The sequence below is a fragment of the Vipera berus genome, assembly GCF_964194415.1.
Source record: "Vipera berus genome assembly, chromosome: 1".
In the NCBI taxonomy this organism is placed as follows: Eukaryota; Metazoa; Chordata; class Lepidosauria; order Squamata; family Viperidae; genus Vipera; species Vipera berus.
Window position 1 is genome coordinate 117,675,468 of NC_138202.1, and position 5,736 is coordinate 117,681,203.

Sequence of the window (5,736 nt, forward strand, 5' to 3'; positions counted from 1 at the left end):
CCGGTCTACCCAACTCCACGGCTACAGCGCGAATCGGCCCCGGTCTACCCAGCATTGTGGTTGCGGCCCCCGGTCTACCCAGCACAGCAGCTGCGGACAACCCCGATCTACCCAGTGTTCCGGCTGCGGCACGAACAGCTCCCGGTCTACCCATTGCGCCAGCTGTGGAGGACAGCATCCCCAGTCTACCTGCCGTTTCAAGTCGGCCAAGTGTCGGGCGTGCGGGAAAACCGGGCACATCACGGCGGTCTGCAGGAGCAAACAGCAGGATAGCCTGCACGAGGTGGAGGCGGAGTTCCCATTCGCTACAGGTACCGGGGAGCAGTTGCCGGGACAGACGGTCAGCCACACGGTGGGACGGCCGGACATTTATCTAACAGGGGCCCCTGCGGCGCTAACCCCGAAAATAAAATTGAGGGTGAAGCTGCAAGGGGTCCCCTGCACGATGGAGCTGGACTCAGGGTCAGCCGTGTCCATCATCTCCGCCAGAACATTTAAGGAGATTTGCAACCAACGGGTTCCCTTGAGGCCATCCAGACTGACCCTCTCTGACTTTCAAAATTCACCCATTAACGTCCGGGGGGAGGCGTTGGTGAGGGTTCAGTACAAAGGGTTCGAGGGCAAATTGAGAGTACTGGTCATTGAAGGCCAGCGGACCAGCCTCGTGGTGTTAGGGTGGTTCAACGCACTGGGCATCGGAATCACGGGGATTCACCAGACGCGGAGCTGCCTTTCCCTTGAAGCTGTCTGCAAGGATTTTGCGGATGTGTTCGACGGGCAGCTAGGAAGGTACACTGGTCCCCCAATCTCATTTAAGTTAGACCCCCAGGTGCAACCCATAAGAATGAAGGCTAGGAGGGTTCCGTTCGTGCTAAAACACAAGATAGAGCGGGAATTGGATAAGCTGGTAGACCAGGGGTGCTAACGCCAGTCGATAGAGCGGAATGGGAAACCCCCATCGTAACGCCGCTCAAGGCAAATGGCGAAATTAGAATTTGCACCGACTATAAGGGGACAATCAACCGGGCTCTGAGCGCTCATTCTTACCCGGTTCCTGCGGTAAACTGCATTCTGGCTTCCCTGCAAGGCGGGTCGGTGTTCGCTAAACTGGATCTCGCCCAAGCTTATCAGCAGCTGCCGGTAGACCCAGGGGCTGCTAAAGCACAAACAATTATCACACACAAAGGGGCGTTCCGGGTAGACCAGTTGCAGTTCGGGGTCAGTGTGGCTCCTGGAATATTCCAGGAGGTGATGGAAAGGACCCTCAAGGGAATGCCAGGGGTTTGCCCCTATTTCGATGACGTCCTGATCGCAGCCAGCTCCGAGGACGTCCTGGCAGCCCGTTTGAAGGCAGTACTTGAGAGGTTCAGGGGTGCAGGGTTGAAGCTTAAAAGGGAGAAATGCAAGATTGGGGTAACTGAGACAGAGTTCTTGGGGTTCAGGATTGATGCTCAAGGCATCCACCCATCTGCATCCAAAGTCAGGGCAATCAAAGAAGCCCCTACTCCCAAGAACAAGTCTGAGTTGCAGGCATTCCTGGGCCTCCTCAACTTTTACCACGCATTCCTGCCACACAAGGCTACAATTGCAGAACCCCTACACAGGTTGCTTGACAAGCAAGCATCCTGGGACTGGACTGACAAACACGCGAACGCATTCAAAACACTGAAGAACCTGTTAGCAGGCAATGCCACAGTCACCCACTTCAGGGAGGACCAGCCAATCTACCTTGCTTGCGATGCATCCCCTTATGGGATTGGGGGAGTTCTCAGCCATTTAAGGGAGGATGGAACTCAGGCCCCCATCGCCTACTACTCCAGGACCCTGTCAGCTGCAGAGCGGAACTATGCCCAGATAGACAAGGAGGCACTGGCAGTGGTTGCTGGGGTAAAGAAATTTCATGACTACCTTTATGGTAGGGAATTTCTAATTTATACAGACCATAAGCCATTATTAGGGTTATTTACAACAGAGAAGCAGACACCACAGATCCTGTCACCCCGGATGTTACGCTGGTCCATATTCCTATCCGCTTACTCATGCAAATTGGTACACAGGCCGGGCAAAGAGATGGGGCACGCCGATGGCCTCAGCAGACTTCCCCTAAGGGACACTGAGCCAGACCCAGCACCGGCCGGCCAAATACTGGCAATACAGGAACTGCCAGAATGCCCCCTCAACGCAAGGGACATAGCCACAGAGACCCCCAAGGACAAGGTTCTGAGCAGGGTACAATCATGGGTGAGCAGTGGGTGGCAGGACAAATCACCAGGGCAAGAGTTCATTGCTTACTTCTCCAGAAGGCATGAACTGTCCACACACAAGGGATGTCTTGTGGGGAAGTAGAGTCATCATCCCCACAAGGCTCAGAGAAAGAGTCCTCCAGTCATTACACGAGGGCCACCCAGGAATAGTAAGGATGAAGGCCCTGGCAAGGAGCTACCTGTGGTGGCCAGGGTTGGACAAGGAGATAGAAGAACTAGTAGCGGGATGTTCACATGCCAGAGGACACGGCCAGAACAACCACATGCACCAGTTCACAAGTGGGAGGAAACACACTCACCATGGTCAAGGGTGCACATAGACTATGCAGGCCCATTCCAAGGACACACATTTCTGGTACCAGTAGACAGCCATTCTAAATGGCTGGAGGTGGTGCCTGTGGGCAACATGACCTCAGCAGGAACCATTCAAGCATTGAGGGGGATGTTTGCTACACATGGTCTGCCTGATGTAATCGTGTCAGATAATGGAACACAATTTACCTCCTCGGATTTCCAGATGTTCCTGAGGACCTTGGGGATTAGGCACGCCACCTCGGGTCCCTTCCACCCTGCCAGTAACGGATTGGCAGAACGATTCGTGCGGACAACGAAGGATGCCCCCAAGCACATAGTACAGGGAAATTGGAAGCAAAGACTAGCCACATTCCTCCTACACCAACATGCAACACCCTGCACTGCCACAGGCAAAAGTCCAGCGGAACTCAGATGGGGCAGACGCTTCATAACAACATTGGACAGGCTTCACCCAGACAGGGTAACAGCAGACGCCGGGACCCCCAACATCAAAACAAGCTTCAACACAGGAGACCCCATCTGGGCTAGGAACTATAGCACAGGTCATCCATGGGTGCCAGGGGAGGTATTAGAACAAACAGGACCCCTTTCCTACAGAGTAAGGGTGGAGGGGGGACTCCTTTGGAAAAGGCACCTGGATCAGCTGAGGAAAAGGGCTCCTGAAAGGGTTATAGAGGACACACTGGGGGCGGAGGAGGAAGAGCCAACACAAACACAAACGCAAACACCCAGGAGGGTTACCAGAGGGGCACAGTGGCAACCCCACCCCAGGCAGGAGATTAACAGAGAAACCAGGCAGTCACCAGAACCCAGCAGAACACAAAACCTGGGCACCGCAACACACACACACACACACACACACACACCACAATCCACCACAACATTCACAACAGGGAAGAGAGCCTAGGCATGGCACCACACCACCAGGGGAACCAGTCCCAAGAAGATCAAGCAGGCCACATAAGGCTCCAAGCTACCTTGCGGACTATGTGCGTTCTTAGGGGAGTGGAAAAGCAACCAAGGAATAACAACTGTGAACTCTTGTATATGTAAATTTTGTGTATAGTGTAAATAAGTGTATATAGTTATGCAGACAGAATGACGGGGTAATTCCTCACTATGGGGGAAGGGGTGTAGTGTATGCCTTTAAAGCATACACGGAAATGTCAGCACAGCAGGGGGCTGGACAGCTCCAGGCTATAACCGCTTTTGGCGGGAAAGCCTGAATAGAGCGAGTCGTTGACAGCCCCAGGGCATGGTCAGCTCTGGCGGGAAGCCAGGGTTTAAATCCATTGGCCACCTGCACTGGCGGGAAGCCCAGGTTTAAATCTATTGGTCACCATTCACCTGGGCAGGTATAAAGAGACGCCAGGTAACCCCTTTGCTCCAGCTTCATTTCTGACTCAATAAAGAAATACTACCCAGCTCAAGTGTCCGCCTCTCCGTTCAACCACGCGACATTGCACATGCCAACCAGGAGTATTTTATGAGAGCAACCATGAAACCTTTCAAATAGGCATTTATTTTTAGCCCTCTGCTTTCTGGAAATTTCCATCTGGAAACTTTATGCTACAGGCACAAAAAGCTTCCAGTGCACTAACCAGATATGGAGCTCTACAGGGAATACCTCTATGCCTACAGCAATTAAACTATTGAATGCTAAAATACTAAATCCTTTGCTATATGTGAAAAACAGGACGTATATAGGATAAAAATATCACTGCACTAGAAGGAGCCTAATCTAAATTTCTGAGGTCTGTGCTCCAAGCCCCTTGCTCTGTTGCAAATATGCATTTCTCATTAGAACTTGGCTATATCTCTGTTGAGGCCTATTTGAGGTTATTCCAATTAAAATACTCGCTTAAACCAATATATGGTGGTGAGTCTCTAGTCCAGCATGTATTGATAGACAATTATAGTTTCCTCTGGAGGAATCAAATTATATCTGACCTGGTTTACTGATATAATTTACTGTGGACTTATCCCCCAGTCTTCTATGCTGGGTTTAGGTAAAGCGTAGACTGAGGGATGCGGTGGCTCAGTGGGTTAGGACGCTGAGCTTGTCGATCTGAAGGTCAGCAGTTTGGCAGGTCAAATCCCGAGTGCCGCGTAACAGAGCGAGCGTCTGTTATTTGTCCCAGCTTCTGCCAACCTAGCAGTTTGAAAGCACGTAAAAATGCAAGTAGAAAAATAGGAACCACTACGGTGGGAAGGTAACAGCGTTCCGTGCGCCTTTGGCATCTAGTCATGCCAGCCACATGACCACTGAGACGTCCTCGGACAAGCGCTGGCTCTTCAGCTTTGAAATGGAGATGAGCACCGGCCCCTAGAGTCGGAAACGACTAGCACGCATGTGCGGGGGAACCTTTACCTTTTACTAGACTGAGGTCAAGCAGGAAAAAAATATCTTGATATACAAAGGGATAGAGTTAACATTTCACGTCAGTATTATAATGAGCTCACACATCAGTTTTTAAGATCCTCAAATATTTTTAGTGTATCATTGTGCCGTAACAGAACAATGCTTACATTAGTGTGCTTGGATGCCCTCAGTGATGTTGATGAGAGAATTTAATGCAGCTTGCTATTAAGGGTCCTTTTGCATATTTTCAGACCCTGAAATTGAGACAGTTGTGTATGTACTCCTAAAATGAGCTATTTATCATTTGTGAAGGACCAAATTAATCATGAATTATTTGGACTTGTTCCAACAGGCAGTTGTACATTTCCCGCTAAATGACCAGTACTATGAAGCTTCCCCAAAAGAGCAAATTTTGTGCTACAGCAATAGCTTTAGAAGTTGCTGGACATAGCCTACATATGCTTCATTTCTGATATAAACGTTTTTTAAGTGATATGGTTTGTATTTTATCTGTATTTCAGTGTCTGTGAAGAGAAATAAATAATTACCCAATGAAGATTACCCAATGAGCATATCAGACACACATCTCTTTCTCTTGTACCATCTGAGTATAAGTTTTGAAAAATCTGCTTAAGATGTAACCCACAGTAGGGGAAAGAAACATTAACCTCTAAACAGAGGAAGTGCAGTTAGAGTGAGGAACTGAAAAAGTCTGTGCAAAGCACTGCCCTACGCCTTCACCATCTTGCTCATTTCCCCTTCTATTACTCAACAAACCTGCTTCTCTACTAGAGA